The sequence below is a fragment of the Pleurodeles waltl genome, chromosome 11, assembly GCF_031143425.1.
Source record: "Pleurodeles waltl isolate 20211129_DDA chromosome 11, aPleWal1.hap1.20221129, whole genome shotgun sequence".
In the NCBI taxonomy this organism is placed as follows: Eukaryota; Metazoa; Chordata; class Amphibia; order Caudata; family Salamandridae; genus Pleurodeles; species Pleurodeles waltl.
In genome coordinates this window covers 374,951,306-374,978,750 of record NC_090450.1, presented here as the reverse complement: position 1 = coordinate 374,978,750, position 27,445 = coordinate 374,951,306, and the positions used below count along the sequence as shown (strand labels likewise).

General features: G+C 46.4%; 1 protein-coding gene across 1 annotated transcript in view; it reads right to left on the bottom strand.

The window, feature by feature from the left end:
• LOC138266622 (histone deacetylase complex subunit SAP130-like) overlaps positions 1-27,445 on the bottom strand; it is a 741,943-nt gene that overhangs the window by 24,843 nt on the left and 689,655 nt on the right. The gene's annotated exons all lie outside the window — the stretch shown is intronic.

The following is a 27,445-nucleotide window of genomic DNA, read 5'->3' as shown; positions in this document are numbered from 1 at the left end:
GGTTTTTAATCGGTTGATTTCGAGCCCATAATCATTGCAATAGTCAATGAATCTTGAAAGCAGGGTTGAAAGGCCTGTGGCTGTTTGAGATACCAGCAGGGTGTCATCGGCAAAAAGAAGGCAGGGGATCTTCTGCCCTCCTATTTTAGGCGAGTCGTTAGAGCACTCCATAAGATAAGGGATGCATGCGTTTATGAAGAGAAGGAATAAGGTAGGGGCAAGAATACAACCTTGTCTTACACCTCGGGCAGTAAGGAATTTTTCTGTTAATTCACCTTGTGGGCCCCATCTAATTCTACCATAGTTGCCAGTGTAAAGATCCCTGATAATATTTAAAATAGAGCACGGGACTCCTATTTTAGACAGAACTTCCCACAGTTTGTGGCGGGGTACTAGATCAAAGGCCGATTTTAGATCTACAAATGCTACATATAGGTGGCCTAAGTCAACATCGACAACTTTCCATTTAATAGAAGTAAAACGAAATATCTGATCTAATGTGCTAATTTTTTCTCTGAAGCCCGCTTGTAGATGATTTAAGATTTGATTTTCAACTAGCCACTTATTCAGCCTGCTCAACAACTGATAACAGAAAATTTTTTGAAGGTTGTCGAGGAGGCTGATGGGTCTATAATTACCCGGGTTGTTCCTCTCTCCTTTCTTATGGATGGGCACTATGATCACCTCTTTCCATGAGTCAGGATAAATTCTGCTAGTCAAGATGGCATTAGAAAGTCTGTTAATATATGGGCCCCAGGTATTCTGGTCCACTTTAAACATATCAGAGGGGATCCCGTCCATCCCAGGGGCTTTTGCTGCTTTCTGAGCTGCAATGGCCGACACAGTTTCGTTCAGTGTAAAAGGGGGCAAGAAAGACATGGACTCGTCAAAAGTTGTTAGCTCCTCCGAAATTATGTCAGGAATATGACTTGCCAACAATGGTCCATACAATTCCTTAAAGTAGGAGAGCCAGATGTCAGGAGGAATATAAGACTCCAGGTGAGATGCGCGGTTCTGATCACCACAGGAAACTAGGAGCCAGAACCGTTTTGAATCATGGACGGTAGCTGCCTCAAGTAAATTGCTCCATAGCCCCTCTTCGTACTCGAATTTACTTTTATTGCAAGTAGAAGCATAATGGCGTCTAGCAATGATGATGCCTGATCTGTCCTTGGTCTTTAGCGCGATGGCCAAAGTATTTTTGGCCTCCCTACACCTCTTGTTGAACCATTTAGTATGTGGTCGAATACAGGAGATAGTCAGTGGCCTAGGACGTTTAGTAAACAGCTCTTTCAAAGTAGTAAAAAGGTCCAAATGAAGAGGCAATATTTCTAATGGAGCCAGAATAAGGTTGGTATCAAATAACTGATGAGAAGAGGTTAGGGCACGCAATTTTCCTTGAAGCTTGTTTGATTGCACAAAGGAGTCCCACCTGACTGTACGCCTATTACTAGACAGCTCCATAGCAGTAGAGGAGACAGGGGGAAATACGACCCCTACTAGGAGAGAACTCTTGTATGTGATCTGGAGGGGAGCATGATCACTAGTATGGGGAAGACCCACCTCTAAGTCTAGAATGTGGTGCCATAGTCTTAAGTCAAAGAGGATATAATCCAATTTGTTGCTATATGAGCCCCTGAAGAAGGTTGGTCTGGCCGGAATGTCCGCTGGAAAGCGGCCATTACCCAAACGAAGGCCATGGGATATCATGAGATCCACTATCTGTGAGGCCCTAACGCTTGGTTTATATGAATTTTGCTGGGTAGAATGAAAAGTCACAGGAGGAGGGATATTCCATACACTATCTTCAGACTGCATGACCTCTATGTGATCTGCATTAAGTTCAAGTAGAACGTTAAAGTCACCAGCTATTATGATATGATATTTGAGGCGAAGGTCTGAGATTAAGATATTCAATAGCTCGACAATGGGAGATCGGTGATTTGAGGGTCCCGGTCTGCTATAAATATTTAGACAAAGGACAGGAGTGCCTGAGGCTGGGTAGATAGCAACGGCCAAAATATCATGGGAATCCACATATATCTCCTTTGTACCACTCCCCTCTATAGATTTTACCCATGTGATTAAACCCCCTGCCGCCCTGCCAGCTAAAGATGGCTTAGCAGGCTTGAAAAAAGAACTATACCCTTGTTTGTATGTACAATGCGTTGCCCATGTTTCCTGGAACATGCAGACGTTAAAATTTCCGACGAGTGCCCCCCACTCAGTGTCAACAAGTTTGCTGTTAATGCCAGCCACATTCCAGGATAAAAGTTTTGCTGTGTGCTGGGCACAAGAAATGTTTGAGTTCGTGGTAGTATCGACTTGGACGTAACTGGCAACGGGGTTCGCCTTAAATAAACTTGTGGTATTATTAATAGTTCCAGGTTGTGAGTCCGATAAAAGAAGAGAGGCTGGGCAAGGTGAATTAGATGGAAAGTTCATGGCTGCTGTGGCTGTGCAAAGGTTGGTGAAACATAGTCAGTCAATATCCGAGGTAGCCCCAGGATCATGGGTTAGATGGGCCCTTGAAACAGGGCCAAAACAGAACTTAGGGGCCAAATCAGGGAGTGAATCTCTCTGGACCTGATGGCCTGTTGGTCTTATATCTTGAGTAGTTGTAAAATAGTTCGGGGCCAAATTGGCTGATCTAGTGGGAGGATTCACACGCATATAGCTAGCAATAGGACAGCTAGCTGAGAGAGTAATTGCTGAGGACTTCCTGCGTATAGACCGTGCTTCCATTTCCATGAGGCCTGCTACCAAATGTGGGCTTTTAAGACTAAGTGTTATAAAGTCACTAGGACCAGAGAGACCAGGGGAACCATTAGATCGCTCGACAGATACAATGTCATCATGGATGATTGAACCACAACCCCTGGTATGTCTCACCCAGTGCAAGACCTTGTTTGTTAGTGAGGCTTTGTCTTCTCTCACGTTTGGAGGCAAAGGTGGAACATTGCACATGTATATGTAGTTGTTGCTAATTAATTTATGATTGTGGTATAAAGCTTTGGTAGTATCCCATTTGAAGGGAACATTAGGAAGGAGAGGAGTAGTTCTTCCAAAAGAGGACGTAAGCTGTTTTGCAGGACACTGATCGTCTATGGGACCTGCAGCACAAGCTAGTGGCAGAAGAGGCCCGTTTGAAAAAACGCCTTTTGCAGGTGGATGCTTGGTAGGCAAAAGGTTTGAGTTAGGCTCGCTAATAGGGGAAGAATATTTGCTTTTAAGAAGGGTGGTGATTTCAAGCAATAATGCTCTCAACTCGCCAACTTCAGTCTTAAGGCTACACACCAATGTGAACAAATCATTTTGTAGAGGAGGACTCACTGTACATGGCAGAGCTGAGACGGCTGGTTGCTGATTGTCCGAATCAATGGATGCCAGCGGAGAAAAACGATTAGAGCATAAAATTGAAGGGTGAGGTGTGCAAGCTCTAAGAGCATCTACGTCAGAATAGGGTGTAGGGAGGGCAATAGGATCTTGACAAGGCAACGACTGTTGGAGTGGTTGGTGAGATGAGGCGACAGAATGTGAGTTAACAACAGTATGTGAACTAGATGTTAGAAATGGAATAAGCGTGCCAGATTTTGAGCCCTTTCGACTAGGCTTCTCCTTGTTGTTTAGAATCTGTTCTACCTCTTCTATTAAATCGTCTATTTCCTTGGCAACATGGCTAGTGTGGGGTAACATAGTCTTATTGATTTTGAGTATTTTGGATTTGCCAGAGCCTAAGGTCGGGCTGTCTTTGGCCTTACGCTTCCCCATTGGCGAATGGTACTATGTCACAATGTAGAGGAGAGATTGGAGTACTTCCCTATGCAGGAGGGGCAATTGCCGTGCCTTAGGACCAAGAGAGGTGGCCCAGCCCGGCCTCCTTCGGCCTCTGACGGGCACGGACGGGCCCGCCCTTGGCCCGGGCTTCGCCCGGGCACGCCCGCGCGCGTCCCGCGAGCGGGAGCGCAAAGGAAGAATTTAAAGGGCTTCTGCCCTTGAGCTCTGGTGCTCCGATGTCAGCCCCCAGGTGAGGAGAGTCAGGACAAACCAATAGCGCAACCCGCGTCCCCGCGAGCGGGAGCGCAAAGGAAGAATTTAAAGGGCTCCTGCCCTTGAGCTCTGGTGCTCCGATGTCAGCCCCCAGGTGAGGAGAGTCAGGACAAACCAATAGCGCAACCCGCGTCCCCGCGAGCGGGAGCGCAAAGGAAGAATTTAAAGGGCTCCTGCCCTTGAGCTCTGGTGCTCCGATGTCAGCCCCCAGGTGAGGAGAGTCAGGACAAACCAATAGCGCAACCCGCGTCCCCGCGAGCGGGAGCGCAAAGGAAGAATTTAAAGGGCTCCTGCCCTTGAGCTCTGGTGCTCCGATGTCAGCCCCCAGGTGAGGAGAGTCAGGACAAACCAATAGCGCAACCCGCGTCCCCGCGAGCGGGAGCGCAAAGGAAGAATTTAAAGGGCTCCTGCCCTTGAGCTCTGGTGCTCCGATGTCAGCCCCCAGGTGAGGAGAGTCAGGACAAACCAATAGCGCAACCCGCGTCCCCGCGAGCGGGAGCGCAAAGGAAGAATTTAAAGGGCTCCTGCCCTTGAGCTCTGGTGCTCCGATGTCAGCCCCCAGGTGAGGAGAGTCAGGACAAACCAATAGCGCAACCCGCGTCCCCGCGAGCGGGAGCGCAAAGGAAGAATTTAAAGGGCTCCTGCCCTTGAGCTCTGGTGCTCCGATGTCAGCCCCCAGGTGAGGAGAGTCAGGACAAACCAATAGCGCAACCCGCGTCCCCGCGAGCGGGAGCGCAAAGGAAGAATTTAAAGGGCTCCTGCCCTTGAGCTCTGGTGCTCCGATGTCAGCCCCCAGGTGAGGAGAGTCAGGACAAACCAATAGCGCAACCCGCGTCCCCGCGAGCGGGAGCGCAAAGGAAGAATTTAAAGGGCTCCTGCCCTTGAGCTCTGGTGCTCCGATGTCAGCCCCCAGGTGAGGAGAGTCAGGACAAACCAATAGCGCAACCCGCGTCCCCGCGAGCGGGAGCGCAAAGGAAGAATTTAAAGGGCTCCTGCCCTTGAGCTCTGGTGCTCCGATGTCAGCCCCCAGGTGAGGAGAGTCAGGACAAACCAATAGCGCAACCCGCGTTTGTGTGCTTCAGCTTCGACCATAATAATAACGTAGACTTTGTGTGAGGGTTGGTGTCAAGTGAAGTTTACAGAATGTCTTAATCCCCCTATTCTCCCAGTTTGGGGAAGTCAGAATCACTGATCTCCGGGCTGGGTTTGTGGGCTAGGACACCTGATAACTCTGTATGGTTCTGAGTGGATTGGCTTTGCCAAAGATATCCAGTTTGTCTTCCGTGGACTGCCTCATCTTGAAGCAAGCCCAACGTCCATCTATCCATTGGCGATTGGTCTACCTGCATCAAAAAGCCAAGCGGAAGGTGCAGGTGGCGTACTTGTGGTCTACTGAGAAAGATTACAGACCTTATGGAGGTCAGCCCAGGCCATTTGGCATGGCACTGAGGGCAGTTTCTGAAAGGCATCCATGTCACCACCCTTCATCCCATTTCATTCTCCGGAGCAGACAATGGAAGATACGTGGAGCCCTGAAAGAGTGGGGGCACATCCAACAGTAGGGCACCATGCTCTGATGAGGTCTCCAATATGCATTGAGGGAGCGAGGTGACCATCAGTGAAGAAGTCGTATCTGCAATTAAGGTGGGAGATTTGACAGTGTGGGCACAAAGGAACAATCTTCGAGAAGTTGAGTATTGGAACACCATTGATACACATCCAAACCTAATGTTGAATTAAAACAATGGAGTTGCTGCCATTGTGTATTGCCATCTAAATGAGGAGTCACACATTACCTCGTGGCTTAATCGTTCTTACAAAGACAAGTTGGCAGGAGTATGCAAAGCATGTGTATTTATAGCCACACATGCTACAATTTTCCCCTCTGCATAGCATTCCACCGACGCAAATCGTTAAAAAGAAAAACAAACATAGTACTAACACACCTAACTGTTCTGTTTTTGAATATTCAAAAAATAATTTGGACGAGTGTGTGATGTCTCTTTTTGAGGACTTGTATCCCTTGTCATGGCATTTTGGAAAAACAAATACAGGACATCACACCTCTCCTAACAGAGATCTACTTATCAAGAGAAAGGGCAAACATGTACAGTCTACAACTTAATCTTACCTAAAACCAAAAACTACTTATAAAACCAGCAATGCTGTAGCTTTTGTATTTCACTTCTTTTAGGTTTTCAAAAATGAAAAAGGGTCACAGTACATATCCAAGTCCAAAAACATGTAATTGCAACATATAAAGTATGTCTACATTACATTATCACCCATACTTGTACTATAGCTTGCTCAACAGTAAAGGTTGAACATAAACCTTGCACCATTCTTGTACTACTACGTTCCATACAGCTTGGAACAATGCTAACAGTTAATATAGGATCATTCTTGTGTTCATTTAAGTATGCACCCAACAGTGCTCAACAGTCCCCCGATTGATAAATAGTTCGAGGGCCTAAGGTGTTTCTTCTTTTTCCTTGTTCAGTTCCGAGAATAGGAGCTTTAGATCATGTGTCTATTCGATAAAGCTCTCCCAAGCTCTATTATCAGCCTACCTTGCTCCTTTGCCTTGCATTAAGTCCACCAATCCCTAATTGAGATGGGAGTTTTTCAGAAAGCTGCCCGAACTTTCCTTAAATTGTGGCAATTTATCATTAAGTTAATATCAGTTTCTCAAACACTACCATCTCTTGCATGTGTCCGAACCAGTTCTGAAAGGTTGGGACCATTGTGGTTTTCCAAAGCTGTAAAATACACATTTTTGCAACAGGAAGAACCACCGTTTTACGATAGGCCAGTGGTGTTGTCAGTAATATCATTTAAAGTGGCCATCCTAGCTGTGACATTAGTTTTTCTGTCCAGTCCGTCTCCTGTTATCCCATACTTGCTGCCAAAATCTCGTAACACGGGGACATTTCCATAGGATTAGTACAATACCGCTGTCATTTTGGCCACATCTCCAACAGCGAGTGGGTAGATTTTGGTGGTGTACAGTCTTTTGGAAGTTCAGTTCAGTGCCAGTAGTTTAATATTATAAAATAACTATATTTCTAGAAGGTCTCTCTTAACCCCCTATCATTATCTAAAAGCTCCTCCCAAACCACTCTAAAAATGGTTTGTAATCATGTTCCCCAATAGTTATGACGTGCAGTTGAAGTGTCTTGTGAGAAAACCTTTTCAATAAAAATTGCATATAAGCTGAGCACCGTCCTGCTACATTGCTTCCTGGTGCGTAAATACTGGTAAATTGGGGATTGCGTTAGGGAGACAGATGGTGCCCCCAGCTTTCTGCACAAGGTGTAGAGCAACTTGAGCATGTCTCCACATTTGGGTCTGTGGGATATTGTGAAATTGTATTAAGCATATAGGGAGGGACGAAACTACCCATTATGAAGCAGATTTTCTTTATCCCTATGAGCTTTGCATCCTCCTCAGATCGGCCAGCGAATTTCTTCTTCCCCAATCTCGATCTTGCCATTCCAATATAATGGAGCTTTCAAATGGAGGAGTAGATGGACATAACACAATTTATGGACCCTCTGCCAGGCATATCTTTAAGCAAGCAAGATGGGATTGTCCCGTGCTGTGCCCGGGAGTTGTGAGTAATGATGGCAGATTCCATTTAGACCGTAGGCGGAGTCAACCTATGAGTTAAGCATATACAGAATGAGCTAGTTGATGCACTAGCCAGTAATATTCCATATTCCACAAATGCACCCCTCCCTGATGTCGTACTAGCATACACTTTCGCAACTTTCAGTCTTGGCTTGTCCTGTCCACCCCTCATGTCAACGTAATAATCTCCTTTCACAGGCTTTTGAGGGTGGCTTTGGGGATTATTAATGATAGCATCCCAAGTATGTATCTAAATCTTGGGGCAATATTCATTTTTATGATATGGATTTTTCCCTGCAGGAACTTTTAGTCTAACAGTGGATATGTTTTCATGTACCATAGTATTAAGGCCTTGGTTTAGGAGGATCTCAAAATATTCCAGTCATGATTTTTTTCACCTAAAGGTCAGGGGATCTATTGACAGCCACAACACACTTGGGGTCATTTGTAAGGATCATTTTTATTGTGTATTCCAAAACAATTAAGAAATAATTCACAAGCTCCATCACTCAATGTTGTAGTATGGTGCACTTTCGATGATCGTCCCAACACGTTTTGCTCTGGATGTTGTTGGTTAGGACTCTGACAGGGCACTGGAGCCTGCTAACCACTGCTCTCTCCCTAAATCAGTAAATGGGAATTGGTGTCCACAGTTAGCAAGTACTTTAATTTCCCTATAAGTCCTAAGTATATGGCACCAGTGGCATCCAGGGCATTAGTGTTAGAGGGGTCACCAGGACCTCAAGCACTGTTTGGGACACCCTAAGTGATCCAAAAAAAATACTGACAGCAGGTTAGCCATTGCAGAATGCAGGTGCAGTGCCAACTGCTCAAACTTGACTGTGCCCACACCATGTGTGGCACAGCCAAAACACTATCTTCAATATATGTCAGTCACCCCCTAAGGAAGGCCTCCTGAGCCCAGAAGACAGGTTGCACTATATTAAATGTGTGGACATATAAGTGCACTGTTATAAGTTCCTATAGTGGCTGTTTCCATTAAAGGCTGATGCAAGTGACCGACAGTTCATAGGATAAAATGGTCTGGCACTGGGGAAAATCCGTGAATGCTAGCTCCATTATGGTACTGCGGATGTGGGTCATGTTTGGTGTCCCCCCCCGATACACAACTTGTGTTGATGGTTATGTGGCATGAACCCAGAGAGCAACCTTAGAGTTTACCCACCAAGATACCCCAGTTTTCCTTGCTCTGGGTGCCGCTCGCAGCTACTGCTGCCAAGACAAGATTCTGAACCCCGGGCAGAGGCGTGAACACCCCCAGGAGTCAGGACAAAGGTCTGGATGAGAAGGAGGTCACTTCCCTCCATCCCTCCCTACCAGGAAAGCAAGTGAAGTGGCACATCAAGGCGGTGAGCTTCAAAAGGGACACTGCCTCTGATATGCAAGCCGGCTGTCCCTCAGTGTAGGACAAAGCCCTCCCCCTGCCCCCAGGCACAATTGCACTTTGGCTTTGCACTTAGTCAGGAAGTGTACACCCCAGAAGGCTAGCCGCACCTAGGGTGGGTAGCCTAGTCTGTACCCTCCAGGAAGACTTCTGCCATCTTGAAAACAGGCACAACCTAATGGATGTAGTCACCTCAGGGGCAGATTAGCCACTGAGGCTAGTAGCCCATTAGCTACTTGAACCCACACCCCTAATACCACAACAACTAGGATTTAAGGCCCCCCCTGGCACCAGAACTTCAGATCTGCAACAACTTGTGAAGAAAGGATAAGAGAACACCAACATATGTGACAACAGAAACCTGTACAAACCAAAGGTGTGATACCTTAAACCTATGGCAGCCTTCCTGGAAACGTCGACTGTGGCTCGTCATGGACCAAAAACCAATTGCCCCAGCAAGAAGAAACCCTTTGTGAGCCAAAGGCAAGACTAGACTCCCTTGGACTAGTCACACTAGTCCCCTGCCCGCCACAGGACAAAAAGCACCTACCGGAAACCAAGAAGCGCTGGCCAATGGGCCCTCTAAGGGACTGCCAAAAAGCAGATGGTCCAGTGCACTGTAGTAAGGGTAGTCCAGCTCTCCACCAAGTGACAGTCGGCTACCATTTTCCCCAGAGCCTCCAGAAAGGGAGATAGCATCTCCTCCACCTTACCGCTGCCAAAGTTTGTTGATGGCCAGTCAGGCAATCACCACCTTTACTCGACCCAACGGTACAGCACCTGCAATCAATGTCACCAGTGGCTCCTTTGTTGAGTTTTTGCATCAGTTTCCTCAAATGAACCTTCACAGTGGTAAAACCGGCAACTGCAGCTCCTGGTTCATCACCATGGATAGCCAACCACACCTCTGGACTCAAGCTGTCCAAGCTAGGTAGTGTTGTTCTGCCTGGTGAATTTCGGTCCAGAGGCCCACACAAACTTGACACAGTGTCACAAGTACCATTTTTCAGCACTTGCAGCTCTCGTTTTCCAGTACCAAGGACAACCAGGATACCTCTGCAATCGTGCTCCACCAGCCAGGTAGAATTGGTCTGATTGTTGCAGCTTGGTCCTGGGACCCGCACAACCTTGCTTGAACTGCATTGAATTATTGTTTCTCTGAAAATCCATAACTTTAGTTATACATATCTGATGTACTTTGTTTTGGTGTCTGAATTAAGATTATAATCTGCTTTATTTTTATAAATTGGTGTAGGATTTCTTTCGAATTGAATCAATCATCGTCCATGTTGGTACTCTGAAATGTTTAACACATGCTTCTCTATTAAAACCTGACTGCTCATTGGCACACTATCAGGACTGAGCTAAGGATTTATTATTGTGAATCCAAAGGACCATCTTTGCGGTTTTGTGAGAGTATTCCATAGTGAAGCCTAACCAGCATCACTGCATAATATTCCACTTTCATACACATGTGCAGAGATTAGGGGTCTTAAGAGGGTTGTCAACATATTGTCCGCATAATATACTGTCTTGTGTTTACCCACTGTTCTGACCTACTGTAGGAAGGTAGTCTCTTTCTAGCCTTGTTACGCCCACTTCTGGCCTGTTTACGAGTATTTGTCAGGGTGTTCTTATTGTCTCACTGGGATCCTGCTAGCCAGGACCCCAGTGCTCATAGTGGAAACCCTATTTGTCAGTGTGTTTGATATGTGTCACTGGGACCCTGCTAGCCAGGTCCCCAGTGCTCATAGTTTGTGGTCTATATGTGTTCCCTGTGTGGTGCCTAACTGTATCACTGAGGCTCTGCTAACCAGAACCTCAGTGTTTATGCTCTCTCTGCTTTTTAAATTGTCACTGCAGGCTAGTGACCATTTACACCAATTCTAATTGGCACACTGGAACACCCTTATAATTCCCTAGTATATGGTACCTAGGTACCCAGGGTATTGGGGTTCCAGGAGATCCCTATGGGCTGCAGCATTTCTTTTGCCACCCATAGGGTGCTCAGACAATTTTTTACACAGGACTGCCACTGCAGCCTGAGTCAAATAACGTCCACGTTATTTCACAGACATTTTACTCTGCACTTTAGTAACTTATACGTCACCTATATGTCTAACCCTCACTTAGTGAAGGTTAGGTGCAAAGTTACTAAGTGTGAGGGCACCCTGGCACTAGCCAAGGTACCCCCACATTGTTCAGGGCAATTTCCCCAGACTTTGTGAGTGCGGGGACACCATTACATGCGTGCACTACATATGGGTCAATACCTATATGTAGCTTCACAATGGGAACTCCGAACATGGCCATGTAACATGTCTAAGATCATGGAATTGTCCCCCAAGCCAAATCTGGTATTGGGGTGCCAATCCCATGCATCCCCGGGGCTCCAGCATGGACCCCGGGTACTGCCAAACTAACTCTGTGGGGTTTTCTCTGCAGCTACCGCTGCTGCCAACCCTAAGACAGGTTTCTGCCCTCCTGGGGTCTGGGCAGCCCAGTCCCAGGAAGGCAGAACAAAGGATTTCCTCTGAGAGAGGGAGTTACACCCTCTCCGTTTGGAAATAGATGTAAAGGACCTGAGAGGAGTAGCCTCTCCTGGCCTCTGGGAATGCTTTGAAGGACACAGATGGTGCCCTCCTTGCATAAACCAGTCTACACCGGTTCAGGGATCCCCCAGCCCCTGCTCTGGCGTGAAACTGGACAAAGGAAAAGGGAGTTACCACTCCCCTGTCCATCACCACCCCAGGGGTGGTGCCCAAAGCTCCTCCAGTGTGTCCCAGACCTCTGCCATCTTGAATGCAGAGGTGTGAGAGCACAATGGAGGCCTCTGATTGGCCAGTGCCAGCAGCTGACCTCAGAGACCCCTCCTGATAGGCTCTTACCTGGTTAGGTAGCCAATCCTCCTCTGAGGGCTATTTATGGTCTCTCCTGTGGGTTCCTCTTCAGATAACAAATGCAAGAGCTCACCAGAGTTCCTCTGCATCTCCCTCTTCGACTTCTGCCAAGGATCGACCACTGACTGCTCCAGGACACCTTCAAAACCTCAACAAAGTAGCAAGAAGACTACCAGCAACATTGTAGCGCCTAATCCTGCCGGCCTTCTCGACTGTTTCCTGGTGGTGCATGCTCTGAGGGCTGTCTGCCTTCACCCTGCACTGAAAGCCAAGAAGAAATCTCCTGTGGGTCGACGGAATCCAACCAACTTCTGCATCACCGGTCCTCTGGGTCCCCTCTAATCTTCACAAGCGTGGTCCCTGGAACAGAGGAGCTAGATCCAAGTGACCCTGACAGTCCAGTGGTCCTTCTGTCCAAATGTGGTGGAGGTAAGTCCTTGCCTCCCCACAGCAGACAGTAATCCTGTGTACTGCAGCTGCTACGGCTTCTGTGCACTTTTGCAAGGATTCCTTCGTGCACAGCATAGCCCAGGTCCCCAGCACTCCGTCCTGCATTGCTCAACTCGCTGAGTTGACCACCGGCTTCGTGGGACCCTCTTTTGTTGTGTTGAGACGACCGCCGTGCTCAGATTTCTTAAAAAGCCTGTTCAAGTGCTTCTGCGATTGCTGCCTGCTTCTGCGTGGGCTCTCTCTGTTGCTGAGCGCCCCCTCTGTCTTTGCCTCCAAGGGGCGACCTCCTGGTCCTTCCTGGGCCCGGGGAGCACCCATTATCTTCAACTGCAACTCTTGCAGCTAGCAAGGCTTGTTTGCAGTCTTTCTGCGTGGAAACAACTCTGCATCCTCCAGCACGCCCTGGGACATCTTCTGACCAAAGGAGAAGTTCCTGGCACCTTCCGTTGTTACAGAATCTTCAGCTTCTTCCACCCGGAGGCAGCCCTTTTGCACCTTCATCTGGGGTTTAGTGGGCTCCTGGACCCCCTGGACACTTGCATGACTCTTGGACTTGGTCCCCTTCCTTCACAGGTCCTCAGGTCCAGGAATCCGTCTTCAGTGCTTTGCAGTCAGTTGTTGCCTTTGAAGAATACCCTATCTCGACTTTACTGTCTTTCTCGGGTAGTAGGATAACTTTACTCCTACTTTTCAGGGTCTTGGGGTGGGGTATCTTGGACACCCTTAGTGTTTTCTTACACTCCCAGCGACCCTCTACACACTACACTAGGCCTGGGGTCCATTCGTGGTTCGCATTCCAGTTTTGGAGTATATGGTTTGTGTTGCCCTTAGGCCTATTGTATCCTATTGTGTTCTATAGTGTTTGCACTATTCTTCTAACTGTTTACTTACCTGATTTTGGTTTGTGTGTATATTTTGTGTATTTTACTTCCCTCCTAAGGGAGTATATCCTCTGAGATACTTTTGGCATATTGTCCCTAAAATAAAGTACCTTTATTTTTAGTAACTTTAAGTATTGTGTTTCTTATGATATAGTGCTATATGATATGAGTGGTATAGTAGGAGCTTTGCATGTCTCCTAGTTCAGCCTAAGCTGCTCTGCTATAGCTACCTCCATCAGCTTAAGCTGCTAGAACACCTCTATTCTACTAATAAGGGATAACTGGACCTGGAACAAGGTGTAAGTACCATCAGGTACCCACTATAAGCCAGGCCACCCTCCTACATTGGTGGTGCAGCGGTGGGATAAGTACTTGTAACTGCTTTACCACTTTGTCATTGGTGCTTTTGATAAGACAAACATATACCAAATACTTCAGAATATACACAGTAACTTAAACAGTTTTAACTTTCCTTCTCTAAAACTTTCTAAAAAGTTTCAAAAGTTTTTCTCTTTTCCTTAAAAAGTTTCAAAACTTTTTTCTCTCTCTGTCCTAAACCCTTTCTATCATGTCTGCAATAGAACTTACTCCTGCAGTTGTCCAGGCAACATATGGTAGTTTAAACTTTAAAAGTTTGAGGGGTCTCTGCATTGAAAGAGGTTTAGCAATTGGTAAGAATCCTACCAAAGATCTTCTCCTTAGCCTTCTCCTAGAAAGTGACCAAAACCAGTCTGGCCCATCCCAGGATCAGGAGGTAGAGGAGGGGGGTACCCAGCAAGACTCAGAGGAGTCCCCTGAGGATGCTGGGGAGGGTTCTTCCAAGGACCTGCCAGCTAACAGGCCACCTAGTGACACTGGTAGTGGGAGGGGGTCACACACTAGTAGGGCACCTTTCACTCCTAAAGGCCAGGTAACTAGGGTCCAGCAAGTTAGGGACAGGTCTAACTCTGCCAATTCCCACATTTCTTCTGTGTCTCACAATTCCCAAGCCTCCCACCCTGAGGATAACTTAGTGGAAAGGGGACTCAGAAAGCTGAGGTTGGAAGTGGCCAGGCTGAAGCTTAAACAGCAGCAGCTGGCCTTAGACAGGGAATCTCTGGATGTGGAAAGGAAACGGCAGAGGTTGGGGTTAGTTCCCCATGGTGGCAGCAGCAGTGCTTTTGATAGCAATCCTGTTAGAGAGCAAGATTCAAGAAACCTGCATAAGATAGTCCCCCCTTACAAGGAGGGGGATGACATTAACAAGTGGTTTGCTGCACTTAAGAGGGGCTGTATGGTACAGTTGGTCCCTCAAAGGCAGTGGGCTGCTATCTTGTGGCTATCTTTCACTGGTAAGGGTAGGGATAGGCTCCTTACTGTCAGAGAAAGTGATGCTAACAACTACAAAGTTTTGAAAGATGCACTATTGGATGGATTTGGCTTAACCACTGAACAATACAGTATTTGGTTCAGAGACACCAGAAAAGAGTCCTCTCAAAACTGGACAGACTTTGCAGACTGTTCAGTGAAGGCCTTGGAGGGTTGGTTACGTGGCAGTAAGGTGACTGACTATGAAAGCCTGTATAATCTAATCCTGAGAGAGCATATTTTGAACAATTGTGTGTGTGATTTGTTGTACCAGTACTTGGTAGACTCAGATCTGACCTCTCTCCAAGAATTGGGAAAGAAGGCAGACAAATGGGTCAGAACAAGAGTGAACAGAAAAGTTCATACATGAGGTGTCAAGGATGGCATGAAGAAAGATGCTGAGAAATCTCAGGATAAGCATGGGGATAAAGGTAAAACTAAAGATCCTTCTTCAACTCCTAAACACTCTTCAGGGGGTAGGGATAAATCATCATCTCCCTCTTCTTCACAACCCACACACATTAACAAGCCTTGGTGCTATGTATGTAAAAATAAAGGCCATAGGCCACGGGATAAGACCTGCCCAGGCAAACCCTCTGAGCCTACCACCACTAATACAGCAAACTCTAGTGCCCCTAGCAGTAGTGGTAATAGTGGTGGGAGTGCTGGCAATAGTCAAAATAAGGGTGTAGTTGTGTTGACTTTTGGGTCCATCATAGAAACTGGGGTAGTCAGTCCCAAGACAGTTTCCATCACACCTGTTGGCATTGGCCTTCCCACACTGGCTGCTTGCCCCCTTACAATGGATAAGTACAGGCAGACAGTTTCAATAAATGGTATGTTGAGGCTCAGGCCTACAGGGACACAGGTGCCAATATCACTTTGGTGAAAATCTAATGTCTCCTGCAGAACACATAATTGGACAAGATTATTGATGTCCATAACTCCACTAAGTTCCCCGCCTTAGCTATAATTCAGTTTAGTTGGGGTGGAGTTACTGGCCCTAAGCAGGTGGTAGTATCACCTAGCTTACCTGCAGACTGTCTCTTAGGTAATGACCTAGAGGCCTCAGGTTGGGCTGAGGTAGAGTTTAATACCCATGCAGCCATGCTGGGTATCCCTGAGGAATTGCTTCCTCTCATTTCAGCTGAAATGAAAAAGCAAATGAGAGAAAAAGGCCTGAAAACTCTGGATCCTTCTCCAACAACAGGTTAAAAGTGCATCACAGTATACCCTACCCATCCTGCCATTAAGGATGCCATTCCTGTGGAGGGAGAAACCTCCTGGGGTGGCATCTGTACCAAGGGAACCATCAGCTAGTACAGTTGTACTCCCTGAGGTGGAAGTACCTCTCTGTGGGATAACTAATATTGGTGAGAACAAGTGCACCACTTTAGTTAACATGAGCATCCCTCCAACCTTCCCAGAGAAACTTTAGTGCAGCAACCCTGCACTGCCTCACAACACTTAGGACAGCAGCCCTGCCCTAGTGTGGAGCTTATAGAACAAGCAGCCCTGCCCTGCTCCAACTCAAGAGAAACAACAACCCTGTTCTCTCTTACAGCCATATGGACAACGTTTTTGCCCATCTATGGCTTTATTGAGACAGCATCCCTGTCTGGCATTCTCATCACTTGATATAGGTCCAGTGGACAATTTCCACTGCTCTAAACTTATACTAATAGGAACTCTGAGAATATGACTTCACATCGTTGGCTAGCTAAATAACTTCACACAGGGTGGTTCACATTCCCACAGGGAAGTAACCATATAGTGGATGATAAAGGGAGTAACCAATCTATTGCAGAGCTACTCTCCACTTATCACCACTTAGAAAATAAAGACTCAACTGGCCAAGGTTAGCCTTATTGTCCTTCGTTTGGGGGGGGGAGGGGAGAGTTGTGTAGGAAGGTAGCCTCTTTCTAGCCTTGTTACCCCCACTTTTGGCATGTTTGTGAGTATATGTCAGGGTGTTTTTACTGTCTCACTGCTAGCCAGGGCCCCAGTGCTAATAGTGGAAACCCTATTTGTCAGTGTGTTTGATATGTGTCACTGGGACCCTGCTAGTCAGGACCCCAGTGCTCATAGTTTGTGGCCTATATGTGTTCCCTGTGTGGTGCCTAACTGTATCACTGAGGCTCTGCTAACCAGAACCTCAGTGTGTATGCTCTCTCTGCTTTTTAAATTGTCACTGCAGAATAATGACCATTTACACCAATTCTAATTGGCACACTGGACCTCCCCTTATAAGTCCCTAGTATATGGTACCTAGGTACCCAGGGTATTGGGGTTCCAGGAGATCCCTATGGGCTGCAGCATTTCTTTTGCCACCCATAGGGAGCTCAGACAATACTTACACAGGACTGCCACTGCGGCCTGAGTGAAATAACATCCACGTTATTTCACAGCACTTAAGTAACTTATAAGTCACCGATATGTCTAACCATCACTTACTAAAGGTTAGGTGCAAAGTTACTAAGTGTGAGGGCACCCTGGCACTAGCCAAGGTACCCCCACATAGTTCAGGGCCATTTCCCAGGACTTTGTGAGTGCGGGGACGCCATTACACGCATGCACTACATATAGGTCAATACCTATATGTAGCTTCACAATGGTAACTCCGAATACGGCCATGTAACATGTCTATGATCATGGAATTGTCCCCCCATTCTAAATCTGGTATTGGGGAGCCAATTCCATGCATCCTGGGGGCTCCACCATGGACTCCCAGTAATGCCAAACCAGAGCTCTGAGGCTTGCACTGCAGCTACAGCTGCTGCCACCTCACAGACAGGGTTCTCCCCTCCTGGGGTCTGGCAGCCCAGTCCCCAGGAGGGGAGGCAGGTGAGGATGGAGGTGAGGATGGAGTGTTCTGCAAAGCAATGTAAGATAGATGTCCATGCAAAGGAGTAAAGTGGAAAATAGAAAGGTTAGTGCAAGAGCCACAGGTGTCCAAGGAGAAGGGTGGGCATGTGAATCTACAGCACTATATGCCACAAATAGATGTCTTTTAGGTAAGTAGCATTTTCTGTTTGAGGCACGTCTGCCTGTAGATACACATGCTCTGCATAGATTGCAAAGCAGTCATCTCGAAAGTGGTGGCTAACCTGTGGGTGCTGCTGTAGATTAAAAAGTATACAGAGTGCTGCCTGGCTAAGTTTGGCCTGTTTGGCAGGCTAGCACATCCACACAGCAGTGTTTTGTAAAGGTGTGTGGTGTGGACCAAGTGGCTGTTTTGCTTATGTCAGCTTTTGAAATGTTCTCAAGGAAGGCCAGGGAGGCCCTTTTTGCAAGTGGAGTGGGATTTATGAGAGACAGCAAATGCTCTTAATATAGCAGGTTTGGGTGCACTTGATTATCCACATGGCAATAACCGATTTGGAAAGGGACTTTTGTCTGAGTGGTTTTGAAAAAGCAATAAATAGTTGCGGAGTTTTCTAAAGATTTTGTCCTATCTATGTAATACATAAGGGCTCTGTATGTCTAGCATATGAAAAGCCCTTTCTGTTATCAAGTCTGGTTGTGGGGAAAACACAGGGAGTTATATTGATTGGTTCAGGTGAATTTGAGACACCATCTTAAGAAGGAATTGAGGATTGGTGCAGAGAACAACCTTGTCCCTATGCATGTGAAAGAAAGATTCTTCAGGGTTAATGCCTGGTGCTCACTAACATGGCATGGGGAAGTAATGGCAACTAGAAAAGCCACCTTTCATGAAAGAAACTGGAGGGGACAATAGAGGAGAGGCTCAAAAGGGGGACCCTTGAGTCTGGTGCGGACGATACTGAGGTTCCATGATGGAGCTGCTGGGGTTTCGGAAGGGATTACCCTTTTGAGGCCCTCCAAGATAGCTTTGATACCTGGACTTTTGAAAAGGGAGAGTTGGTCTGTATTCCGTAGATAAGCGCGCAACAGTGGATAGGTGGAGCTGATAGAAGTAAATGCCAGTCTGCAAGTTTTGCAGATGTAGCAGAATGTCTTGTAGTCTGACTGTGAGTGGGTTCATCTGTTTTGAGTGATAGTTGATAAAGCGTTTCCATCTGGCTCCTTAACATGCATGTGTAGTGGGTCTACGTGCTTCTTTGGAGACAGGCATGCATTTGGAAGGTAATTTGAGATATCCGAATTCTAGTCTTTCAGGAGCAAGATCACAAGGTTGAGGGTCTTGGGATCTGGGTGCTGGATTTCTCCATGGTTCGGCATGAGAAGGTCTGGCTGTTCGGGAGCCCCTCATCTGGAACCACCAGGAGTTCCAGAAGCATTGTGAACCATGGTTGGCGGCCCCCAGTCAGAGTCACCAAAAGAGCATAAGCGATGTCTGCCATAACCTCTGAACCACAAATAGAAGCAGGGGGACAGGAGGAAAATACATAGGCAAATATCCCTGACCAGTTCATTCATATTGCACTGCCTTTGGACTGTGAGTGTGGGAACCTGGATGCGAAATTTGCTCATTTTGTGTTTTCTATGGTGGCAAATACGTCTATTTGGGGAAAACCCCAACGCTGGCAGTACAGGTGGAGGACTTGTGGGTGGAGTTCCAACTTGTGGACTTGTCGCATCCTGCTGATGAGGTCGGCAACATTCTTGTCCACCCTCGGGAGGTACTCTGTCAGTAGGAAGAGGTTGTGACAGAGAGCCAAACGCCAAATGTGCTGGGTGAGCTGAGAGAGCTGTGGAGACCGAGACCCCCATTTAAGGTAAAACATGGCTATGGTGTTGTCCGTGTGGACGAGGACAACTTTGCCCATTAAGTGGGAAAGAAAAGCTTTCAATGCAAGGTGAACTGCTAGAGGTTCTAAATAATTGATTTGAAGGCCCTAGTGTTTGGGTTCCCAATGACCCCGAATGGTCAAGTTTGCAATGTGCTCCCCCATCCCACGAGGGAGGCATCCACTGTGATGGTCTCCTGCGGAACATGGTCGAGAAAAGGCTGTCCCTTCTACACATTTTTGGTGTTCCACTACAGGAGAGACTGACAAGTGTGGTGGTGACCACCACTAGATCGTCACAATGACCCTCCTCTGGAGACTATTGCTGCACTAGGCATTCCTACAACGGACGCGTGTTCAGTCTTGCATGGGGCACTATTTCAATGCAGAAGGCGTGTGACTGTTGTGGCTGTGACCTGGCAGTCTGGATGAAAGTGGGGAAGGAGTTTCTGGCCGCATTGGGGTAGGCCAACCCACTGAGCTGGGTATTGCTGGATTTGTTGGTGTTAGGAGTTTGCAACATTGATGGTGAATCCCAAATTATGTATTGTGTTCTGAGTGTACTTGTGGTTTAATTGGTGCTGCAACTCTTGATGAGCCACTCATCCAGATAAGGGGAGACATGGCTGCCCTGCCAACACCAGTGTGAGGCTGCCACTGAACAGCATTTTGTGCACACCTGGGGAGCAGTACTTACCCCGTAGAGAAGTACATTGAACTGTTAGTTTTTGCCGTTGACTACAAACCTGAGGTAGCGCCAATGCTGTAGAAGAGGTATGACATCCTGAAGTGTGACCATATTAAAATGTTCTGAGTGAATATATTTGTTGAAGGTCCTGAATGAGTCACCTTTTTGTGGGAATTAGAAAGTACAGGGAGTACACTCCTGAACCTTTGTTTAGGAGGTACTAGTTGAATGGGACCTTAGAGACGGAGTGATTGTACTTCTCCTCTGAGCAATTTTATGTGCTCTGCTGAAAAGTCTCTGTGAGGGGATATCATTGGAGATGTGATAGTTCCAGACAATGACCATCCTGTATGATGTCCAGCACCCACTGGTCAGAGGTGATGTTACGCCAAGCGGGGAAGAACTCTTTCAAATGGCACCCAACAGGTGTTATGTGATAGGGTGGTAGGAGGGGAAAGTCAGGGTTCAGTAGCCTGGGCAGGGGTTATTGTGAGGGGTGGTAGACCCTTGCAGCTACCTTGAGTTATTAACACTATGGGTGCCTCTGGAAAAACCTCTATCTGAGGGTGACCGGGCCTGTGAGAGATTTTACACTGTAGAGGTTTCAGGGGAAGCTTGTTTCGAGCCTCCACGGAAGAGGTGTGGCAAAAGGAACCAAGGTAAGTGGGTGTTTCGAAGTATGCAAATAACCTCTATGGTCTCAGTATCTTTCATCATCTTTTCAAGTATTTGGTCCACCTGAGGCTCAAAAAGATAATGACCAGCAAAAGGAAGAGCTTGCAAGTTTTGCAGTATCCAAGATTTGAACTCATATATGCGTAGCTATGCACGGCGTCTGAGAAGGAGTCTTGAGTTGATGCCCTGAACAGCAGTATCAACAGAGTCAAAAGCACATTCTATGGTGGTGTTGAAAGGAAAATGTTACTTACCAATAAACATCTGTTCGTGGCATGGAGTGCTGTAGATTCACATGCTACGCATAAGCTCGCCATCTACTATTGAGCTCCGAGTGGTACAACCTGTTCTTCTTCCAAGAAGCTTTCAGAGTCACAGGATCGAGTGACTACTCCTCTTGGTAATACTGCGCATGGGCATCGAGTTCTTTTTTAGATGGTTTCTTCGCAGGCGGGAGAGTGAAGTATTGAAAAGAGAGTAGGATAGAAAAGATGTCCATGCAATGTATATACATATGTTCAATATTTACATGTTAATAAACTGCAACGGCCACACGCATCCGTGGAGGAGGGAGGGCGCATGTGAATGTACAGCACTGCATGCCACAAACAGATGTCTACTGGTAAGTAACATTTTCAGTTTGATGGCGTGTGTGGTTGTAGATAGGCATGCTATGCATAGACTGTAAAGCAGTCCCTCCAAGTGGTAGCTAGCGTGCAGGAGTTGCAAGTGTTTGAAAGAGTGGTATTAGTACTTCTTGCCCAACATCTGCCTATTGACGTGCAAATACAGCCACACAATACTGTTTTGTAAAGGTATGTGGTGTAGACCATGTAGCTGCTCTACAAGTACCTGCTATAGGTATGTTACTTAAAAATGACATAGATGAACCTTTCGTCCTAGTGGAGTGCGCTCTAGCTGGTGTAGGTAAATCTCATTTGGCTTTATCATAGCAAGTTTGAATTCACTTTACTATCCATCTAGCTATACTTGCTTTAGATACAGGTTCTCCTTTATGGGACATTGAAAAAGCCACAAAGTTGTTTTGTTTTCCTAAAGTCTTTGGTTCTGTCTATATAATACATAAGAGCTCTTTTAACATCAAGAGTGTATAGATCCCTTTCCGCTACAGAATGTGGTTGGGGAAAGAAAACTGGTAATTCTATTGACTGATTGATATGAAATTGTGGAACTACTTTTGGAAGGAATTTTGAATTTGTTCTTAATACAAGTTTTTCCTTGTGAATTTAGAAAAAAGGATCTTCCAAAGCTAAAGCCTGGAGCTCACTCACATGTCTAAGGGAAGTAATGGTGACTAAAAAGGCTACTTTCCATTAAAGGAATTGTAAAGAAAAGGAATGTAGTGGCTCAAAAGGGGGATCCATAAGCCTTGTGAGAACAATGCTAAGATTCCAGGATGGGGCTGAAGGAACCCTTGGTGGAATTATTCTTTTTAGTCCTTCCATAAATGCCTTAATAACTGGAACTTTAAACAAAGAAGTATGCTGTTTGTTTTGAAGATATGGAGCTATAGCTGCTAAATGAAGAAGAATGGATGTGTAAGCAAGATTAGCTTTTTGTAAATACAGTAAGTAACACAATCTTTGAACCATTGACTTGAGAGGGTTAACATTTCCATTTTGCAGCATAATATTGTCTAGTTGTGGGTTTATGTGCTTCTTTCAGAATATCTGTACATTCTTGAGGTAGATGTAAATACTCATATTCTATGACCTCAGGAACCACATCGCTAGGTTGAGCAATTTGGGGTCTGGGTGTCTTATTTGTCCTTTATTTGTGTTAGAGGGTCTGGTCTGTTGGGGAGCTTCTGATGTGGAACTACTAAGAGATCCAGAAGTGTTGTGAACCATGGCTGACGTGCCCATGTAGGAGCTACCAGGATCATAGTGAGGGAAGATTGTCTGAGCTTCCAAACTAGAAAAGGAATGAGTGGGAGAGGGGGGGAAAAGCATAAGCAAATATTCCTGACCAACTCGTCCATAGAGCACTGGCTTTGGACTGATGTTGAGGATACCTGGAGGCAAAGTTTGGGCTTTTTGTGTTTTGAGGTGTGGCAAATAGGTCTATTTGACGTGTTCCTCACTTTAGAAAGGGCTTGTGGTTGGAGTTCCTATTTGTGGGTTTGTTGCTGCATCCTGCTAACCAGGTCTGAAAATTGAGTGTCTGTCCCTGGGAGATGTTATGCCACTATGTGAATGTGGTGATGAATTGCCCATTTCTATATTTTTTGTGCAAGATGGGATAGTTAAGGCAACTGTGTCCCCCCTGTTTCGAGGATAGTACACAGCAGTCATGTTGTCTGTATGTACAAACAACATCTTGTGTTGCAAGTGTGGAAGGAATGCTTTCATTGCTAGGAAGGCTGCTTGCAGTTCCAGGTGATTGATGTGTAAGGACTGTTGAGTGGTGTTCCATAGGCCCTGTACTGTGAAGTTGTAGAGACGAGCTCCCCAACGGGTATGTGAGGCGTCTGTAGTGAGAGTGATCTGAGGCACAGCGTCTAAAAAGGGCAGCCCTTTCATAAGGTTTGTGGTGTTCCACCAATGCAGAGAGCGATGAGCCCGGCGGTCGAACAACACTAGATCTTCCAATTGACCCTGTGCTTGAGACTATTGACAAGAGAGGCACTGTTGAAGGGGACACATATGAAGTCTGGCACGAGGTACGATGGCAATGCAGGATGCCATCATCCCTAGTAGGCGCATAAAAGTCCTTACTGGGTATGAATGGATCTCTGTTAATAGGCACTCACTGTTTGAAAAGCTTGAACACAGGATGAACTGGGAATGCTAGTCCTAATTGTGTATTGAGAAACGCTCTTAGATAGGGCTGTACATGGAGAGGTTGAAAATGTGATTGGATGTAATTGATGGTAAATCCTTGAGTGTGTAGGAGATGAATTGTGAGTTGAGTGTGGTGTTGACATTGTTGGAAGGTGTTGGCTTTGATAAACCAATCGTCCAAAGGGAAGACATGAATGTGTTGTCTTCTGAGGTGTACAGCCATTACAGCAAGACATTTTGTGAATACTCTGGGAGCAGCAGTGACCCCGAAAAGTAAGATTTTGAATTGGTAATGCTTTCCTGCAACCATGAATCTGAGATATTTGCGATGTGCCAGTTGAACAGTAGGGGGTGTGTCTACTGTTGATTGACTGTTAGCTCTTCTGCAAGCAGTTGAGGCAACAATGGAGTCAGCAGGAATCTTAGCTCTGATAAACAAAGGATCAGTGGGGGCAGTTTTGCATTTTTTGTCTACTTGGAGTGACAACTTGTGCTCTTACTGGTTCTTTAAAGATTTCATCTGCATGTCTGAGCATGCCTGGGAGCATTGGAAGAAACTGACATTCCTTGTGTGGTTTGCCCAGAGTATCAAATAGAAAGTCTTCTTCTATGAGATCAGTATACATGTGCAAGTCATTAAATGCAGCTGCTCTACCTATGACTTGCTGATATGAGGTGGCATCCTCAGGTGGTGAGGATCTAGCTGGGTAGAGATCGGGATCATTAGGTGTAATAGGATCTGGATCATATGTATCCCATGGGTCTGGGCCATCTAATGTGTCTCCTAAGCCATGGGTCCCACGTGGGGGTGAGTTAGGCAGAGTAAACCCCAAAAGAGGGGTAGATGTCGGTGGAGGAGAAGGATCTGGAGAAGGAGGTGGAGAGGAATTAGGAGAAGGCTGTGCGAGAGATGGAGCCTTGTTCTTGGTAGGCTTTTTTGGAGGCAGAGAGGTGTCAATCGCCTTTTGAAAAATCAATTTCCTCTTTAAAGGGACGGGGTGTGATATTATAATATGTCCTGTTCCTTCTTGAATCTGAAGTTGCTGCTATCGAACATCCATAACTTCCAGAATTGGTTCCACCGGTAAAGGGGGGATCAAAGACTCTCTGGAATCAAATGAAGACTTTTTTTTTTTTTACATTTTCGATTCCGAAGATTTTACTTTGTGTGATAATTTTGGCATCGGAACAGAGGACGGCAGGTTTTTCATCAGTGCTGAAAAGGTGGCTTACAAAGCACTATGTTTATTCGGTCGGGTCCGTCTCAAGGTAGAGGTGTGGGCACCTGAAGTCGATGCCGAAGATTTGTCTTTGGCTTTTTTCGGTGCAGAGCCGAAGGACGGGGCATCTGAAGGATTTTCTCTGCTCAGACCACGGCCGGAAAACAGTGGCGGATCAGTGACCTCTTTAGCTGTAGTCTTTACCAGTGTCAAAGGGGTCTATTACTCATGGTCTGCGCCGCATGTAACAGTTGACTTTCAATGCCAGATTGAACAAATGAGTCTGAATCTTTGACAGAGAAGGCCTGATCTTGTTGTGGCTCCTCCTGTACATGCTTGTCAGCAAAGATATCCAGGGGCATATTTATTCTCCGTTTGCGGAAATTGTGCGTCAAAAAATTTGACGCACAATCAGCGCAAACGTTGCCCCATATTTAAACTCTGACGCCCGAGCCCGCGGACGACACAATTCCACTGTGTGCGTCATTTCTTGGATGCGGCAACCCTCCCTGCGTTAATGATATGCAGGGTAGGTGTTCCCGTCCAAAAACCGACGCAAACGGCCGTGCGTCGTATTTATGCTTCCGGGCAAAAATGACTCTCGGCCGGGAGGCGGAGCAAAAAAATGACGCACAGCCCGATTTGCGTCAAAATTTAACGCCTGGGTCAGGGCAGGCGTTAAAATGGGGCAAACACACCTGTATTTAATCAGAACACACAGAACAAACAGCAGAGCAGCAGAGCAGCAACAGGGAGACATGGAGGTGATTTTTATCCAGCGTGCACGTAGACGCAGAGCCCAGCAGCAACAACAGCAGCTACAACAACACCAGCAGGGACCCCAAAGGCAGCGCAGAAGGCAAGAGAGGATATTCCGCCCAAGAACAACCCTGCATGGCCTCAGGGAACACGACATCATACAGAGGTACCGGTTGAACTGGCAGGCCATTCACCAGCTGCTGCGCAACATTGAACCGCAGTTGGCCCCCACTTTAGTGACACCCTGCACCATCCCAACAGAAACAAAGCTGCTTGCCGTACTTCACCTGCTGGCAAGTGGCTCATTTCAAACAACTGGTGCCCTAACACACTGCAGAAGCAGCAGGAAACAAAACATCAGTAGCTTCCCACACGTCCTTGGTGCAATCGACTGCACACACGTACGCCTTGTGCCACCTGCTGCAACAGAACACCTCTACCGCAACAGGAAGCACACACATTCAATCAACGTGCAGGCCATAGTCGATCACCAGGGATTCATCAGCAACATCGTGGCTAAATATCCTGGGAGTGTACATGACTCATTCATCTTCCGTCACAGCACCATCAACCAACACTTCCAGGATGGACGGTATGGCAATGGACTACTTGTTGGTAAGTACAGAAACCTACTTATATATACACTGCACAGCAACCCTCTAGGACACACAACACATACACCACAACAGCAACATCTAGACAGGAACACACTGAGGTCCTTACATCACTTGCCATGTTTCTTAAGTCACCATTGAACCTGTCACACATTGGAATTTACTGTACAGCCTAATGTGAAGACATTAATGAGTGTGGTTGCCTAAATGTCACCTTGCAAATTGTAAGTGTCACAATGACCTTTACATTAATACATTGCATAAGTTTCAAGGTATGGGATGTACAGGGTACTTTGATATGAACGTGTTAACAACACTTCCAAATTTAAATGTGCATGGAACTATCATCTCTCCCTCAGTGAAGACACACGGACACCTGTATCACAAGTCACAATGCTAGGGAGGGCACACTGTACTGCAAATCCTAAAACATACTGCTGACAAACGGTTAGCAGACAAACACTTGCTCAGCCAAGGAAACAACACAATGCAGATGGTATAGCCTACAAGTATAGGATGTCACATTAGTACACAAAAGAGTCACAGACAACACAAGACAACTACTGCCATTAAAGGTCTTTTCAATAGTGCCAGCTACATCTACATGATCCCATTCTGTGTTTTTCTTTCAGCTGATCAGGGGTATGGCATCCAGCCATGGCTAATGACACCATTTGGGAACTCGAGTACTGCTGCAGAGCGGGCATACGACGACGCCCGTAAGAGGACACGCAGCATTGTCGAGCGGACCTTTGGGATCCTCAAGTCAAGGTTCCGCTGCCTTGACATCACTGGCGGTAGCCTACTATATTCCCCCGAGATGGTCTGTAGGATCATACTCATGTGCAATATTGCACAACATTTGTGTAAAAAGGAACATTCCCCTCCTCGAACCAGACCCATACATGCCTGAAGACGAAGAAGAGGAGGATGCTGGCCTGCAACAGGAGGGGGAACAACCAAACACGGCTGCTGGAGTGCGTAGGCGCCAACACATTGTAAATAATTTATTTTCATAATTATCACCATCACCACTTAATGCACTATTGTAAATAAACACCGATAACAAACACCACATCATGGTTTGGCCTATTCATTTCTGCCCACCTTTAGCTTGAAATATCTGAAGAAGAATGTCGTCTCATTGAGCAATAATGATACACCAATCATGACACAAATAAAATACACCACAAATGTAATGGCCACCATACAATGGTCAAATACACACACAATGTAAATGACAGACATCCTGTACAGTTCACCTTTGAAGGGCAATAGCTGAGGACCACACATATGACTCACATCCATGT